The sequence below is a fragment of the Haliotis rubra genome, unplaced genomic scaffold, assembly GCF_003918875.1.
Source record: "Haliotis rubra isolate DU_JTF1 unplaced genomic scaffold, ASM391887v1 Scf571, whole genome shotgun sequence".
NCBI lineage: Eukaryota > Metazoa > Mollusca > Gastropoda > Lepetellida > Haliotidae > Haliotis > Haliotis rubra.
Window position 1 is genome coordinate 669,843 of NW_025767270.1, and position 16,660 is coordinate 686,502.

Consider the following 16,660-nt stretch of genomic DNA (forward strand, 5'->3'; position numbering starts at 1 on the left):
TTCGGTTCAGTATACCATAATGCAATCCAAAAAGGTATTTTCGGTTTTCGTACCGTCATTTTATTAACCTTCTTAAACCTTTTCTAAAATGTCTAAAACTGGAATCATTTGTCAAATTCTATGCATTTCTTTGCTAGACAGACGCTATTTTCCTGGAAGTAAGTATACCGAACCGAAATGGACCGAACCAAAGGCCTTGTACCACAATTTATCATCCAAAACTGTGTTCCACAGGAGATATTGCTTGTGTGAGATCATACAATATCGTTTCAACAGTATATTTTGTACAATGCCCTGACAATGCTATGACATCATGAACTTGATAACGTCACAATGCTATGGCATTGCTCCACTGCAATTCTAATGGCAGTACCGTGTTCATTTTTCATTGAAACCTAATGAAGAGTGATTTTTGATGATAAATAGAATCTCACACTCGCTGATAAAAGTAAAAATATCCTCGACAAGTCTCAGATATTTGTAACTTTATCAACTCGTGTTGATATAATTGATATCAGTAGACACTTGAGTGAGATTCTCTCATACCGTGGTGAGAGCGTACCGTTTCACCCCTAATTTCAGGACAGAATTCCCCTGCTATCAGCCACTGAGCTGGACATGTATGTATAGGCAGGATAGCACTGTTGTGCACTTCACTACAACTCTCAGCTGATTACATCTGGTGATTTGTCTTTCTTGATTTATAAGATGATACTATTTTTGTTCTAGTTCTGATGCAGAATGTAGTTATAAGATTGGGGCAAGAGAATAACCTCCCTTAAAATAAATAGAGACAATTTTATGTTTAAATGAACTTATTATACATACAGTAATTTACATGCAGTAGTTCAGCTTCCTCTAAGGGAAATAATGTAAATAATTATTTCTAGATTGTGTGACAGTAATAAAGACAGTATCACTTTAACTTGAGAGTTGAGGAGTTACTAGAATTAGACATTCTATTTTGTATTGTTCTCTAAATGTTTATTAGAGTTTAGAGTAGTGCAATCTTGTTCTATTCCTTTCACCTCCTTGCTGTGTTTTATGACTATTTCAACAAACGGCATTCAGCTCATAACAGCAGGTGTTCCAGATATCAATGTAGGATTTCTGATAAAAATAAGAAAAAGAAGTGTTTAATACAAAACGTAATTCAACAGATAATTCATGGCATTAAAATTTAAGAGCTTAAAATTTTATGCAAATATTTTAAAAAGAAATTTTGCATTGATAAAGTATTTTGTAAATGTGCATTATCATGAGATCAGACATTCTTAATATTTTGACCCTGTAATGCTTCATGATTTAAGGTAAGTATAAAAAACAGTCAGGTCCCAAATACCAAAATTAGACCAGACCAATTTTATTTCTTGCTTTACGGATCCGCTGGTCATATTTTTTTAAGAATAAGAAAAAAAATTAAAATGAATTTTCCCTGCTCAAAAAATAAAATCCTAATGTAAACTTACAAGAACAGTTTTCTTAGATTGGATTTTGTTCCATGTACAGTTCATAAATTGCCAAACGTAAAATACTTTTAGTATTCAGAAGGAATATTACTTTGACTGGTGATTTTATTTTTATCCCCCGCAACGCGTTTTGAGGGGGGTATTAAAATGGACTCTGTCCGTGCGTCCGTCCGTCCGCAAGGTACACATTTGTCTTTTCCGGAGCAGAACTCTAAAACCGTTCAATATTTCTTCACCAAACTTGGCACATACATGGATCTGGTGGTGTACTGGTGCCTTTTGGTAGTTTTGGAATTCTGAATAAAACAATTTTGGCGTTTCCATGGCAACAAGTTCGACTTTGACTGAATTAGTGGTAGTGCTCTTTTCCGGAGCAGAACTCTAAAACCGTTCAATATTTCTTCACCAAACTTGGTCCATGGATAGATCTGGTTGTGTACTGGTGCCTTTTGGTAGTTTTGGAATTCTGAATAAAATATTTTTGGCGTTTCCATGGCAACAAGTTCGACTGAAATTGGTGATAGTGCTGCTTTCTGGAGCAGAACTTTAAAAACCTTTCAATACTCTCCTTCCACTTTTCTATATACACACCTAAATATTTGACATAATCATAACTCGTAGACATAATCATGAAGAGTATTTTGCCATTGAGGGGGATATTGATGACTTTGTCTTCTTGTATTTATTTTTTCCTCCTGCCTTTAGATTTTCTGAGGATAAAAATCTGTAAAACAAGAAATAAAATTGGTCTGGCCATATTAATGAGTAAAGAAATTAGAAGTGACGATCAAACAGTCTGGTGGAGAACTTCAACACCATCAGTATGTGTTCAGTTGTATTGTTAGACTGTATGAAAAGAGAGTAACAGGGTTGCATGTTTTGTCTGTAGATGAAATCAGATTCAGAGTCTCCCAGCACTTCGGGGCAGCTCCAACAACCACCCCTTCTGCCATCCCAACCACCAGAGAAGAAGAGAGAGAGTAGTGTCTGCCGACTCAGTGAAGACTCCAGCTCCCCATCCCAAGCCCCTCAGACTGTTTCAGGTAATACCCCTCAGACTGTGACATGGGACAGATTAACATGTATATCCAGCATATCATGATATTAATAATCTCTATTACGATGGCTATCCTGCACTCAATCGCCAACATGGCTATGGTAGCCTGATTTTTATGCTGCAATGCTAAATACAGCCATCCAGTCAGTTACTATTAGCAAGAGACAGCCTGTAATATGATAAGGGGTGTTGGGTACCTTAATGGTTAAAGTGCCCGCTCATCACGGCAAAGACCCGGGCTCGATTTTCCCCTACAGGATGGAGCTTAGTTAAATAAACTTGAGGATTCAAAATTTGAAAAGGATAATTTAATCTCCATGAAAAGTAACATTATACTTACTGAGGTAAATAATTGATATTTGTACTCACTGGCACACTTAAATTGATACAGGCTTGCCTATACACTATTATTGGTACATTGTGGCACATTTGAAAATGTTGGGTACAATGTGTGAACCCCATTTCTGGTGTCTGCTGCCGTGATATTGCTGGAATATTGCTAAAAGTGGCGTAAAACTACCTCTTTCTGTCATATCTTATCAAGGACCCATTTGCTACTCAGTGAAATGAAGCACAAAGGGTAATAGAGTGATACCATTTGTCATTGGCTGTGTATTTTCCTGTCTACAGAGTAATACATTAGTATTTCTTTGCTAATTTGCTGACCGCCTCCGTGGTGTAGTGGTTAGAGTGTCTGTCCAGAGAGCAATAAGGTCACGGGTTCGATCCCAGGCCGCGTCATACCAAAAGACGTTAAAATATGATACTTGTTGGTCCCTGCCTGGTGCTCAGCATTAATGGATATAACAAGGACTGGTCGGCTCGGAGTGGGCATATTCATGCTTCACTGCGGCATGGTATCTCAGTGAGCTAGCACTATAAAACCAGCTTAAGTCTGGGCTAGTACAAGCAGCCGCACATACACATACATGCATGTCATCATATCAGCGAAATATTCATGAGTACGACTTTTAAACCCCATTTCACCTCACTAATTTGCTTGATCAACCCTGTCTACAGATGTCCCCTCAACTCCATCAGGCCCTTCCAATCCTGTGCCTCCCATAGCCACGCCCGGCTCCCATGCCCTGGATCTCAGCACCAAACCACCAACAGAAGGAGAGGGCTCTAGCAGCAAGCACCACAAGGCAAAGAAGAAGAAGAACAAGCATAAGCACAAGCACAAACATAAGCATAAGCACAAGCACGACAGACCAGACAAGAAGGAAGCAAAAGATAAGGAGAAAAGTGAGAAGCCAGAGAAAGAACGTCACATGGACCTTTATAGTTCAGGGGACCAGTAACTTCAACTCACCAGCAATTCAAGCTGAGGCACCTAGCTCACCAGACTTTGAAGTTATCTAGTGATGACTTGAGACCATTTGGCTTCTGTTGGATGTATGTGTTATTGTATAGAACATCTGCTTGCAAAGAATATTTGTTATCATGGTTGTTTCTACCCTTGTCTTACCATACGTAAATGAAGCACATGCGTTAGCTGTGTTGAGACACTGTGAATCAGGGTTCCCATACTGGGCCAGCTATGTATTCTGATAGCATGTAACACTTACGGATAAAATTGACACAACTACTGTGAAATCTGTCTTTTCCAAATTGGGCTTTTGCTTCAGTTTAGGAACAGCTACACAGAACAGATTCCACTGTATTTCCACTACAGTTGCAAATCAAAGCAATGAAGTTACCAAATACAGTGACAGCAGATGTGGCTACATTCCATTATTCACATTGCATATTTACATCCAAAACATCATATGAACTTGTAAAACAACACTTTGAAGATTTACAGTCATCATCCAATGTGGGGATCTGGGTTAGAATTTGGGTCCTTGTAAGAGATTGATTGGTTGTCAGTGACTTGGTTGATTGCATGCCATTGATCCCCAACAGCATGGGTCAATGCTCACAGCATCAATCACTGGACTGTCTGGTCCAGATTGGAATATTTACAGGCCACTGTCATACAGCTGGAATATCACTGAATCGGACATTAAACATCCAACCCTTGAAATCCAGCCATGCCAAGTTGACATGTTTCATTTGAATATAATTGACATTTGCTGGTTTTCAGTTTCCAGGTTCTTGCTGTTGATCACTGGATTCTCTGGTCCAGACTTGATTATTTACAGACCGCCGCCATATAACTGGAATATTGCTGAGTGCGGCGTAAAACTAAACTCACTTACTCACTCACTCAGTTTCAAGGAAAAAGAAATCACATGACAGCAGGTGAAGTATTTTTGAGGCAAAGGTAAAGGCTGTTGTTATTCAAGCAAACTAAATCTCAACAGTCATAGACATTTTTCATTTTTTTAATAAAATCATTTACTGTATATGCTGTGTAATGCATGTGAATAGAATATACCTTCAATCAACTTCAGTATACAAATTGTTTCAAGGAGAATACGAGTGAATTGCAATAATTTGCTGGGTGAAAGATAAAGTCATCCGAAACATATTCCCAAATTTTCAATTAAGAATTATGTATAATTATGTTTTAATCGTGAAAACAGTTTCTGTAAATCTCAGCTTCGGCCATTATGCATATTTCGCTGGAACCCACGTGACCTTTCCGCTCGTGACGTCAAATGTGCCTGGAGTCCGCCATATTGCCAAAGACCAAGTGCTACAGTAGTACAAATCGTGTTGTTTCTGTCGTGTTTTTTTAAATGATTCGATGGTGTATTGCATTGCCTGGGGATGCACGGCATCATCGAACATGGGAAAGAACCACCATTTCTTCTGTTTTCCAAGTGAAATGACAGATTTCGGCAGGAGAAATGCGCCGATCATTCCGAGTCAGACGCATATGAAAGAGACATGCACGCATGGGGTATGGAAATCCCCAAGCTAGGCTGAAGAAGGAAAAAGTACCCACGAGATTCATTTATACTCCATCATTACCTGTAACAACTTACTGTCAGTGGTATTTTTAACATAAATTAAATCAAGTCCGATTGCCAGTCGAATTGCCCCCCCGCTACAAAATGACCCAGCAAATTTGGTCAAATTGCCCCAGTGGGGTAGTCAAAATGTCCCCAATTTATTTAAAATGAATAAATATAGGCCATAAATACATAGTTTTGTCAACTTTGATATTATCTTCTTCATATATAAGTAGATACATAGTTATGAGTTTACTAATGAAACATTTATCAGAAATATTACTTCCTAATAACTTTTATATGAAGAACATAATATTATAATAAGTTGACAAAAACTATGCATTTACGGCATATATTCAATCATTATTAATAAATTTGAACAAATTAGAATGAATTACCAAATTTGCTGGGGCATTTTGTAGCTGGGGCAGTTCGACTGGTACACATGAGATATATATTATCAAATCTGTAAGAGATTTCACATGAGCTTGAAAACGTTTCGCTATAACGTTATTTTCGGTTGGAGCCCTAAATGATACAGTCTACTTGAAACATTGCCAAATACAACGGCAAATCATGAAGTACTTGTTGCTTTCATTGTGTTCCATTTTGTCCAATTACGTACGTCGGCATCAGACTCGCTATTTGTCAGTAGTGTGTGCCGTGAAAGTTGTTCTGTATTCTCATTGGCTGACAAGATGTCATTCTAAGGCTATGACCGAGTACCATAACTATTTCCATAACCAAACAATGGGGAAACATACGTTGTCCTGACTAGTATTTTATAATTTACCAGTTTTCGGGGAATAACTTTTCTGCGTCGCGAATATTATCTCTACTCGACCAGGCTGGGATCTTGTATGGAGACTTGATTCGTTATTAATGAGAACTTTTTCAACAAAATAATTCCAGTGTCATTTTTGAAGCAGATAATTTTTATTTTCCCTCGTCTGAAGCATAATTATTTTGTTTTAAAATCCCAGATACCCTACAGTCACCCATTTGACACAAAATGAAATGTAATCACATTTACAAAATAATAATCCTTAGTGACTGGTCATATATTTATAGGGGTGAGTTTGCTGGCTGGAACTGTATGACATTTTGCTGACAAATAGTATTCTTGTCAAATGATATGGTCTATTTTAAAATTTATTTTGAACTCAAGGGGTGCCTCCGTTTCGCTTGATTCTTCTTCATCTTCAGTGGAAGATTGTCTTGCAAGATGTAAAATCGGATCATATTGATACGGTCTAACATCCATTTCAGAAATGACATCAGGAACATCTTTTACTGCTTAAGAATCCACGGACACTGTTAAGTTGTGAGGTAAAATCAAAGAGGAAGCTTAAGCCATCAGCAACAGGCGCATATGACGTCATGTCACGTGTTACCCCCTCTGCTCATAAACTGTCGGGTGTTTCCGTAATAGGCGGAAATACGAGTACGTTTTTGTGTTTTTATTGCTATTTTACAAACTTTTTGTTCAATTTTAATCACGGAATGTGACTTTTAGAATATCCTTTACAATATATCAAAAGTTTTGTTTTCGTTCGTATTCTCCTTTAAGGCTTCTTACCTTCCTCCATGCCAAGACCACATCAATCAATAGTGTAATCACATTGTTTGTGAAGAAAAACAACTTACTAGACCTGCAAGACAGATGAGTAAGTGTATGTCTCTGGTTTATAGAACATCAGTACTGTGTCTGGAGTCCAAATTCGACAGATTTCACTTGATGATAACGGAATGAATGCGATTTCAGACCATAAATTTGATAAGTATTGACAGAGATCCAGAGTTCACAGAATCTAGGTAAAATGCTGATCATTTACCAATTGGAAGAAAAGTTATTGCTGCTGTGCTAGGAACAGGTTCGTAGTGCTCTATTGCCTGTAAAAGGCAAAGATTTTGCATATATTTACTGACTAAACATGTTTCATGGTGTGGTATCGTTCACACACAGCTTTGTAAACTGCTGACATTCATGACTGGTTTGTCAGGCACAGACATGTTACCATGACAAAGCTACAACAATGTATGCACCACCAAACAAAGGGCATTTATCTACCAAGTTGCGAAAAAACACACATTAAAATCTGCTCCGGACACACTTTTTTCCTCACTCCAATCAAGCCCTTTCTAAAGCATTTCAGTTACCTGCATTTTGCATTCTTTTGGGTTAATAGCAGACAAGTATGAGTGCTTGTATCATTCTCGTTGTTACATATTTATCTTGGAGCGTCAAGAGAGGCATGAACAAATATGAAACGATATTCGTTCTTTCAAATTTGGTTATTACTGGAAAAAAAGTTGTCCCGCGTGCCGGATTTGACCCAGCAACCTAAGGATTGCCAATTTCAGCTTTGCCACTACAGTCCTCTGCTCTACCAACTGAGCTATCACGGGTGCTGACACTTAAGGTCGTTTGAAAAGACACATCTGTTTCTATTCAATAGGGCCTTCCTCGCTTGACTGGTCAAATACTTCCTCCTTGCTGACAGTGTGTTGTGGGCAAGCAATCTGCCACCTAGAAGTGTGGACTCATTTCAACCGCAGAGCCACATATGTCTCCTCACACCAATCTCCAGTGGGACAAGTTGACATATGCCAAGGTGATTATGGAATCTTTTAGAAAAGGGACGATTCCTCACAAACATGCTCAGTTATGCATGTGCTGAAATGTGTGCAGACTACTCAGCAAGTCAAAACGTCGTGACAATTGAGAGTTACATGAAGAGTGCATCCATTACACCAGTTGCATTGAAAATAAGAAGCTTGAAGGAGGCAAGAACGCAGATGGAATGAAATTAATAGCTCAAACTCTATCCCCAATATATGCAGGGATGTGGGGGAGTATCAACATCAAATCAATGGCAACGAATACATGGGTGACTATAAAAGCGTCAAGATATGACTTTTAACATCGTTGTCAGGATGGCCGAGCGGTCTAAGGCGCCAGACTCAAGGTATTGCATCAGGCCTTCTCCCATAGTGGAGATACGGGTGTTCTGGTCCACGAATGTGGGCGTGGGTTCAAATCCCACTCCTGACACACTTTTTTTTCCTCCCTCCAATCAAGCCCTTTTCTTAAGCTATTAATTTTACTTGCATTTGGCGTTCTTTCGGGTTAATAGCAGGCATCCATTCATTGAGTGCATTCTGGAAGATACTTATCTGTCTTAATGCGTCAATAGTGGCATGAACATTTTGGTATTAAATTTGGTTATTAATAGCAAAAGGTTGTCCCGCGAGCCGGATTTGAACCAGCGACCTAAGGATTGCCAATTACAGCTTTGCCACTACAGTCCTCCGCTCTACCAACTGAGCTATCACGGGTCCTGACACTTATCGTCGTTTTAAAAGACACATTTGTTTCAAATCAATACCACTTTAATCGCTTGACTGATCAAATACTTCCTCCTTGCTGACCGTGCGTCGTGGCCAGTAACATGCCGAATATAAGTGTAGACTCATTTCAACCGCAGAGCCACATATGTCTCCTCACACCAATCTCCAGTGAGACAAGTTGACATATACCGAAGTCATTATGGAATCTGTAAGCAAAGAGCCTAATCCTCACAAACATCCTCAGTTATGCATGTGACGAAAACCTGAATATTCAGCATTATCATTCGCTGAAATGTGTGCAGACTACTCAGCAAGTCAAAACGTCGTGACAATTGAGAGTTACATGAAGAGTGCATCCATTACACCAGTTGCATTGAAAATAAGAAGCTTGAAGGAGGCAAGAACGCAGATGGAATGAAATTAATAGCTCAAACTCTATCCCCAATATATGCAGGGATGTGGGGGAGTATCAACATCAAATCAATGGCAACGAATACATGGGTGACTATAAAAGCGTCAAGATATGACTTTTAACATCGTTGTCAGGATGGCCGAGCGGTCTAAGGCGCCAGACTCAAGGTATTGCATCAGGCCTTCTCCCATAGTGGAGATACGGGTGTTCTGGTCCACGAATGTGGGCGTGGGTTCAAATCCCACTCCTGACACACTTTTTCCTCCCTCCAATCAAGCCCTTTTCTTAAGCTATTAATTTTACTTGCATTTGGCGTTCTTTCGGGTTAATAGCAGGCATCCATTCATTGAGTGCATTCTGGAAGATACTTATCTGTCTTAATGCGTCAATAGTGGCATGAACATTTTGGTATTAAATTTGGTTATTAATAGCAAAAGGTTGTCCCGCGAGCCGGATTTGAACCAGCGACCTAAGGATTGCCAATTACAGCTTTGCCACTACAGTCCTCCGCTCTACCAACTGAGCTATCACGGGTCCTGACACTTATCGTCGTTTTAAAAGACACATTTGTTTCAAATCAATACCACTTTAATCGCTTGACTGATCAAATACTTCCTCCTTGCTGACCGTGCGTCGTGGCCAGTAACATGCCGAATATAAGTGTAGACTCATTTCAACCGCAGAGCCACATATGTCTCCTCACACCAATCTCCAGTGAGACAAGTTGACATATACCGAAGTCATTATGGAATCTGTAAGCAAAGAGCCTAATCCTCACAAACATCCTCAGTTATGCATGTGACGAAAACCTGAATATTCAGCATTATCATTCGCTGAAATGTGTGCAGACTACTCAGCAAGTCAAAACGTCGTGACAATTGAGAGTTACATGAAGAGTGCATCCATTACACCAGTTGCATTGAAAATAAGAAGCTTGAAGGAGGCAAGAACGCAGATGGAATGAAATTAATAGCTCAAACTCTATCCCCAATATATGCAGGGATGTGGGGGAGTATCAACATCAAATCAATGGCAACGAATACATGGGTGACTATAAAAGCGTCAAGATATGACTTTTAACATCGTTGTCAGGATGGCCGAGCGGTCTAAGGCGCCAGACTCAAGGTATTGCATCAGGCCTTCTCCCATAGTGGAGATACGGGTGTTCTGGTCCACGAATGTGGGCGTGGGTTCAAATCCCACCCTGACACACTTTTTTCCTCCCTCCAATCAAGCCCTTTTCTTAAGCTATTAATTTTACTTGCATTTGGCGTTCTTTCGGGTTAATAGCAGGCATCCATTCATTGAGTGCATTCTGGAAGATACTTATCTGTCTTAATGCGTCAATAGTGGCATGAACATTTTGGTATTAAATTTGGTTATTAATAGCAAAAGGTTGTCCCATGAGCCGGATTTGAACCAGCGACCTAAGGATTGCCAATTACAGCTTTGCCACTACAGTCCTCCGCTCTACCAACTGAGCTATCACGGGTCCTGACACTTATCGTCGTTTTAAAAGACACATTTGTTTCAAATCAATACCACTTTAATCGCTTGACTGATCAAATACTTCCTCCTTGCTGACCGTGCGTCGTGGCCAGTAACATGCCGAATATAAGTGTAGACTCATTTCAACCGCAGAGCCACATATGTCTCCTCACACCAATCTCCAGTGAGACAAGTTGACATATACCGAAGTCATTATGGAATCTGTAAGCAAAGAGCCTAATCCTCACAAACATCCTCAGTTATGCATGTGACGAAAACCTGAATATTCAGCATTATCATTCGCTGAAATGTGTGCAGACTACTCAGCAAGTCAAAACGTCGTGACAATTGAGAGTTACATGAAGAGTGCATCCATTACACCAGTTGCATTGAAAATAAGAAGCTTGAAGGAGGCAAGAACGCAGATGGAATGAAATTAATAGCTCAAACTCTATCCCCAATATATGCAGGGATGTGGGGGAGTATCAACATCAAATCAATGGCAACGAATACATGGGTGACTATAAAAGCGTCAAGATATGACTTTTAACATCGTTGTCAGGATGGCCGAGCGGTCTAAGGCGCCAGACTCAAGGTATTGCATCAGGCCTTCTCCCATAGTGGAGATACGGGTGTTCTGGTCCACGAATGTGGGCGTGGGTTCAAATCCCACTCCTGACACACTTTTTTCCTCCCTCCAATCAAGCCCTTTTCTTAAGCTATTAATTTTACTTGCATTTGGCGTTCTTTCGGGTTAATAGCAGGCATCCATTCATTGAGTGCATTCTGGAAGATACTTATCTGTCTTAATGCGTCAATAGTGGCATGAACATTTTGGTATTAAATTTGGTTATTAATAGCAAAAGGTTGTCCCGCGAGCCGGATTTGAACCAGCGACCTAAGGATTGCCAATTACAGCTTTGCCACTACAGTCCTCCGCTCTACCAACTGAGCTATCACGGGTCCTGACACTTATCGTCGTTTTAAAAGACACATTTGTTTCAAATCAATACCACTTTAATCGCTTGACTGATCAAATACTTCCTCCTTGCTGACCGTGCGTCGTGGCCAGTAACATGCCGAATATAAGTGTAGACTCATTTCAACCGCAGAGCCACATATGTCTCCTCACACCAATCTCCAGTGAGACAAGTTGACATATACCGAAGTCATTATGGAATCTGTAAGCAAAGAGCCTAATCCTCACAAACATCCTCAGTTATGCATGTGACGAAAACCTGAATATTCAGCATTATCATTCGCTGAAATGTGTGCAGACTACTCAGCAAGTCAAAACGTCGTGACAATTGAGAGTTACATGAAGAGTGCATCCATTACACCAGTTGCATTGAAAATAAGAAGCTTGAAGGAGGCAAGAACGCAGATGGAATGAAATTAATAGCTCAAACTCTATCCCCAATATATGCAGGGATGTGGGGGAGTATCAACATCAAATCAATGGCAACGAATACATGGGTGACTATAAAAGCGTCAAGATATGACTTTTAACATCGTTGTCAGGATGGCCGAGCGGTCTAAGGCGCCAGACTCAAGGTATTGCATCAGGCCTTCTCCCATAGTGGAGATACGGGTGTTCTGGTCCACGAATGTGGGCGTGGGTTCAAATCCCACTCCTGACACACACTTTTTTCCTCCCTCCAATCAAGCCCTTTTCTTAAGCTATTAATTTTACTTGCATTTGGCGTTCTTTCGGGTTAATAGCAGGCATCCATTCATTGAGTGCATTCTGGAAGATACTTATCTGTCTTAATGCGTCAATAGTGGCATGAACATTTTGGTATTAAATTTGGTTATTAATAGCAAAAGGTTGTCCCGCATGAGCCGGATTTGAACCAGCGACCTAAGGATTGCCAATTACAGCTTTGCCACTACAGTCCTCCGCTCTACCAACTGAGCTATCACGGGTCCTGACACTTATCGTCGTTTTAAAAGACACATTTGTTTCAAATCAATACCACTTTAATCGCTTGACTGATCAAATACTTCCTCCTTGCTGACCGTGCGTCGTGGCCAGTAACATGCCGAATATAAGTGTAGACTCATTTCAACCGCAGAGCCACATATGTCTCCTCACACCAATCTCCAGTGAGACAAGTTGACATATACCGAAGTCATTATGGAATCTGTAAGCAAAGAGCCTAATCCTCACAAACATCCTCAGTTATGCATGTGACGAAAACCTGAATATTCAGCATTATCATTCGCTGAAATGTGTGCAGACTACTCAGCAAGTCAAAACGTCGTGACAATTGAGAGTTACATGAAGAGTGCATCCATTACACCAGTTGCATTGAAAATAAGAAGCTTGAAGGAGGCAAGAACGCAGATGGAATGAAATTAATAGCTCAAACTCTATCCCCAATATATGCAGGGATGTGGGGGAGTATCAACATCAAATCAATGGCAACGAATACATGGGTGACTATAAAAGCGTCAAGATATGACTTTTAACATCGTTGTCAGGATGGCCGAGCGGTCTAAGGCGCCAGACTCAAGGTATTGCATCAGGCCTTCTCCCATAGTGGAGATACGGGTGTTCTGGTCCACGAATGTGGGCGTGGGTTCAAATCCCACTCCTGACACACTTTTTCCTCCCTCCAATCAAGCCCTTTTCTTAAGCTATTAATTTTACTTGCATTTGGCGTTCTTTCGGGTTAATAGCAGGCATCCATTCATTGAGTGCATTCTGGAAGATACTTATCTGTCTTAATGCGTCAATAGTGGCATGAACATTTTGGTATTAAATTTGGTTATTAATAGCAAAAGGTTGTCCCGCGAGCCGGATTTGAACCAGCTACCTAAGGATTGCCAATTACAGCTTTGCCACTACAGTCCTCCGCTCTACCAACTGAGCTATCACGGGTCCTGACACTTATCGTCGTTTTAAAAGACACATTTGTTTCAAATCAATACCACTTTAATCGCTTGACTGATCAAATACTTCCTCCTTGCTGACCGTGCGTCGTGGCCAGTAACATGCCGAATATAAGTGTAGACTCATTTCAACCGCAGAGCCACATATGTCTCCTCACACCAATCTCCAGTGAGACAAGTTGACATATACCGAAGTCATTATGGAATCTGTAAGCAAAGAGCCTAATCCTCACAAACATCCTCAGTTATGCATGTGACGAAAACCTGAATATTCAGCATTATCATTCGCTGAAATGTGTGCAGACTACTCAGCAAGTCAAAACGTCGTGACAATTGAGAGTTACATGAAGAGTGCATCCATTACACCAGTTGCATTGAAAATAAGAAGCTTGAAGGAGGCAAGAACGCAGATGGAATGAAATTAATAGCTCAAACTCTATCCCCAATATATGCAGGGATGTGGGGGAGTATCAACATCAAATCAATGGCAACGAATACATGGGTGACTATAAAAGCGTCAAGATATGACTTTTAACATCGTTGTCAGGATGGCCGAGCGGGTCTAAGGCGCCAGACTCAAGGTATTGCATCAGGCCTTCTCCCATAGTGGAGATACGGGTGTTCTGGTCCACGAATGTGGGCGTGGGTTCAAATCCCACTCCTGACACACTTTTTTTCCTCCCTCCAATCAAGCCCTTTTCTTAAGCTATTAATTTTACTTGCATTTGGCGTTCTTTTCGGGTTAATAGCAGGCATCCATTCATTGAGTGCATTCTGGAAGATACTTATCTGTCTTAATGCGTCAATAGTGGCATGAACATTTTGGTATTAAATTTGGTTATTAATAGCAAAAGGTTGTCCCAGAGCCGGATTTGAACCAGCGACCTAAGGATTGCCAATTACAGCTTTGCCACTACAGTCCTCCGCTCTACCAACTGAGCTATCACGGGTCCTGACACTTATCGTCGTTTTAAAAGACACATTTGTTTCAAATCAATACCACTTTAATCGCTTGACTGATCAAATACTTCCTCCTTGCTGACCGTGCGTCGTGGCCAGTAACATGCCGAATATAAGTGTAGACTCATTTCAACCGCAGAGCCACATATGTCTCCTCACACCAATCTCCAGTGAGACAAGTTGACATATACCGAAGTCATTATGGAATCTGTAAGCAAAGAGCCTAATCCTCACAAACATCCTCAGTTATGCATGTGACGAAAACCTGAATATTCAGCATTATCATTCGCTGAAATGTGTGCAGACTACTCAGCAAGTCAAAACGTCGTGACAATTGAGAGTTACATGAAGAGTGCATCCATTACACCAGTTGCATTGAAAATAAGAAGCTTGAAGGAGGCAAGAACGCAGATGGAATGAAATTAATAGCTCAAACTCTATCCCCAATATATGCAGGGATGTGGGGGAGTATCAACATCAAATCAATGGCAACGAATACATGGGTGACTATAAAAGCGTCAAGATATGACTTTTAACATCGTTGTCAGGATGGCCGAGCGGTCTAAGGCGCCAGACTCAAGGTATTGCATCAGGCCTTCTCCCATAGTGGAGATACGGGTGTTCTGGTCCACGAATGTGGGCGTGGGTTCAAATCCCACCCTGACACACTTTTTTTTCCCCCTCCAATCAAGCCCTTTCTTAAGCTATTAATTTTACTTGCATTTGGCGTTCTTTCGGGTTAATAGCAGACATCCATTCATTGAGTGCATTCTGGAAGATACTTATCTGTCTTAATGCGTCAATAGTGGCATGAACATTTTGGTATTAAATTTGGTTATTAATAGCAAAAGGTTGTCCCGCGAGCCGGATTTGAACCAGCGACCTAAGGATTGCCAATTACAGCTTTGCTACTACAGTCCTCCGCTCTACCAACTGAGCTATCACGGGTCCTGACACTTATCGTCGTTTTAAAAGACACATTTGTTTCAAATCAATACCACTTTAATCGCTTGACTGATCAAATACTTCCTCCTTGCTGACCGTGCGTCGTGGCCAGTAACATGCCGAATATAAGTGTAGACTCATTTCAACTGCAGAGCCACATATGTCTCCTCACACCAATCTCCAGTGAGACAAGTTGACATATACCGAAGTCATTATGGAATCTGTAAGCAAAGAGCCTAATCCTCACAAACATCCTCAGTTATGCATGTGACGAAAACCTGAATATTCAGCATTATCATTCGCTGAAATGTGTGCAGACTACTCAGCAAGTCAAAACGTCGTGACAATTGAGAGTTACATGAAGAGTGCATCCATTACACCAGTTGCATTGAAAATAAGAAGCTTGAAGGAGGCAAGAACGCAGATGGAATGAAATTAATAGCTCAAACTCTATCCCCAATATATGCAGGGATGTGGGGGAGTATCAACATCAAATCAATGGCAACGAATACATGGGTGACTATAAAAGCGTCAAGATATGACTTTTAACATCGTTGTCAGGATGGCCGAGCGGTCTAAGGCGCCAGACTCAAGGTATTGCATCAGGCCTTCTCCCATAGTGGAGATACGGGTGTTCTGGTCCACGAATGTGGGCGTGGGTTCAAATCCCACTCCTGACACACTTTTTTCCTCCCTCCAATCAAGCCCTTTCTTAAGCTATTAATTTTACTTGCATTTGGCGTTCTTTCGGGTTAATAGCAGACATCCATTCATTGAGTGCATTCTGGAAGATACTTATCTGTCTTAATGCGTCAATAGTGGCATGAACATTTTGGTATTAAATTTGGTTATTAATAGCAAAAGGTTGTCCCATGAGCCGGATTTGAACCAGCGACCTAAGGATTGCCAATTACAGCTTTGCTAATTACAGTCCTCCGCTCTACCAACTGAGCTATCACGGGTCCTGACACTTAACGTCGTTTTAAAAGACACATTTGTTTCAAATCAATACCACTTTAATCGCTTGACTGATCAAATACTTCCTCCTTGCTGACCGTGCGTCGTGGCCAGTAACATGCCGAATATAAGTGTAGACTCATTTCAACTGCAGAGCCACATATGTCTCCTCACACCAATCTCCAGTGAGACAAGTTGACATATACCGAAGTCATTATGGAAT

At 40.6% G+C, this 16,660-nt stretch overlaps 1 protein-coding gene and 18 non-coding genes across 19 annotated transcripts in view; 10 read left to right on the plus strand and 9 right to left on the minus strand.

Moving 5' to 3' along the window:
• The window catches only part of LOC124254348 (transcription initiation factor TFIID subunit 2-like), a 53,208-nt gene extending 50,713 nt beyond the window's left edge, over nucleotides 1-2,495 (plus strand). The window contains exon 30 of the mRNA XM_046688268.1: nucleotides 2,359-2,495. The gene's annotated coding sequence lies outside the window, so the exon portion shown is untranslated. The remainder of the gene's footprint in view (nucleotides 1-2,358) is intronic.
• Nucleotides 2,496-8,360: 5,865 nt separating this feature from the next.
• On the plus strand, nucleotides 8,361-8,484 carry Trnal-caa. Its single transcript has 2 exons — nucleotides 8,361-8,398; nucleotides 8,439-8,484. It is a non-coding gene; the product is annotated as a tRNA-Leu (tRNA).
• A 191-nt stretch (nucleotides 8,485-8,675) lies between these two features.
• On the minus strand, nucleotides 8,676-8,768 carry Trnay-gua. The gene is made up of 2 exons: nucleotides 8,732-8,768; nucleotides 8,676-8,711 (listed from the first exon to the last, which is right to left on the minus strand). It is a non-coding gene; the product is annotated as a tRNA-Tyr (tRNA).
• A 553-nt stretch (nucleotides 8,769-9,321) lies between these two features.
• Nucleotides 9,322-9,445, plus strand: Trnal-caa. Its single transcript has 2 exons — nucleotides 9,322-9,359; nucleotides 9,400-9,445. It is a non-coding gene; the product is annotated as a tRNA-Leu (tRNA).
• A 188-nt stretch (nucleotides 9,446-9,633) lies between these two features.
• On the minus strand, nucleotides 9,634-9,726 carry Trnay-gua. The gene is made up of 2 exons: nucleotides 9,690-9,726; nucleotides 9,634-9,669 (listed from the first exon to the last, which is right to left on the minus strand). It is a non-coding gene; the product is annotated as a tRNA-Tyr (tRNA).
• Nucleotides 9,727-10,279: 553 nt separating this feature from the next.
• On the plus strand, nucleotides 10,280-10,402 carry Trnal-caa. The gene is made up of 2 exons: nucleotides 10,280-10,317; nucleotides 10,358-10,402. It is a non-coding gene; the product is annotated as a tRNA-Leu (tRNA).
• A 189-nt stretch (nucleotides 10,403-10,591) lies between these two features.
• Nucleotides 10,592-10,684, minus strand: Trnay-gua. Its single transcript has 2 exons — nucleotides 10,648-10,684; nucleotides 10,592-10,627 (listed from the first exon to the last, which is right to left on the minus strand). It is a non-coding gene; the product is annotated as a tRNA-Tyr (tRNA).
• A 553-nt stretch (nucleotides 10,685-11,237) lies between these two features.
• Nucleotides 11,238-11,361, plus strand: Trnal-caa. Its single transcript has 2 exons — nucleotides 11,238-11,275; nucleotides 11,316-11,361. It is a non-coding gene; the product is annotated as a tRNA-Leu (tRNA).
• Nucleotides 11,362-11,550: 189 nt separating this feature from the next.
• On the minus strand, nucleotides 11,551-11,643 carry Trnay-gua. Its single transcript has 2 exons — nucleotides 11,607-11,643; nucleotides 11,551-11,586 (listed from the first exon to the last, which is right to left on the minus strand). It is a non-coding gene; the product is annotated as a tRNA-Tyr (tRNA).
• A 553-nt stretch (nucleotides 11,644-12,196) lies between these two features.
• Nucleotides 12,197-12,320, plus strand: Trnal-caa. The gene is made up of 2 exons: nucleotides 12,197-12,234; nucleotides 12,275-12,320. It is a non-coding gene; the product is annotated as a tRNA-Leu (tRNA).
• A 191-nt stretch (nucleotides 12,321-12,511) lies between these two features.
• Nucleotides 12,512-12,606, minus strand: Trnay-gua. The gene is made up of 2 exons: nucleotides 12,570-12,606; nucleotides 12,512-12,549 (listed from the first exon to the last, which is right to left on the minus strand). It is a non-coding gene; the product is annotated as a tRNA-Tyr (tRNA).
• A 553-nt stretch (nucleotides 12,607-13,159) lies between these two features.
• On the plus strand, nucleotides 13,160-13,283 carry Trnal-caa. Its single transcript has 2 exons — nucleotides 13,160-13,197; nucleotides 13,238-13,283. It is a non-coding gene; the product is annotated as a tRNA-Leu (tRNA).
• Nucleotides 13,284-13,471: 188 nt separating this feature from the next.
• Nucleotides 13,472-13,564, minus strand: Trnay-gua. The gene is made up of 2 exons: nucleotides 13,528-13,564; nucleotides 13,472-13,507 (listed from the first exon to the last, which is right to left on the minus strand). It is a non-coding gene; the product is annotated as a tRNA-Tyr (tRNA).
• A 553-nt stretch (nucleotides 13,565-14,117) lies between these two features.
• Trnal-caa lies at nucleotides 14,118-14,242 on the plus strand. Its single transcript has 2 exons — nucleotides 14,118-14,156; nucleotides 14,197-14,242. It is a non-coding gene; the product is annotated as a tRNA-Leu (tRNA).
• A 189-nt stretch (nucleotides 14,243-14,431) lies between these two features.
• On the minus strand, nucleotides 14,432-14,532 carry Trnay-gua. The gene is made up of 2 exons: nucleotides 14,489-14,532; nucleotides 14,432-14,468 (listed from the first exon to the last, which is right to left on the minus strand). It is a non-coding gene; the product is annotated as a tRNA-Tyr (tRNA).
• Nucleotides 14,533-15,078: 546 nt separating this feature from the next.
• Trnal-caa lies at nucleotides 15,079-15,201 on the plus strand. Its single transcript has 2 exons — nucleotides 15,079-15,116; nucleotides 15,157-15,201. It is a non-coding gene; the product is annotated as a tRNA-Leu (tRNA).
• A 189-nt stretch (nucleotides 15,202-15,390) lies between these two features.
• On the minus strand, nucleotides 15,391-15,483 carry Trnay-gua. Its single transcript has 2 exons — nucleotides 15,447-15,483; nucleotides 15,391-15,426 (listed from the first exon to the last, which is right to left on the minus strand). It is a non-coding gene; the product is annotated as a tRNA-Tyr (tRNA).
• Nucleotides 15,484-16,036: 553 nt separating this feature from the next.
• On the plus strand, nucleotides 16,037-16,160 carry Trnal-caa. The gene is made up of 2 exons: nucleotides 16,037-16,074; nucleotides 16,115-16,160. It is a non-coding gene; the product is annotated as a tRNA-Leu (tRNA).
• Nucleotides 16,161-16,348: 188 nt separating this feature from the next.
• On the minus strand, nucleotides 16,349-16,442 carry Trnay-gua. Its single transcript has 2 exons — nucleotides 16,406-16,442; nucleotides 16,349-16,384 (listed from the first exon to the last, which is right to left on the minus strand). It is a non-coding gene; the product is annotated as a tRNA-Tyr (tRNA).
• Nucleotides 16,443-16,660: the final 218 nt, after the last annotated feature.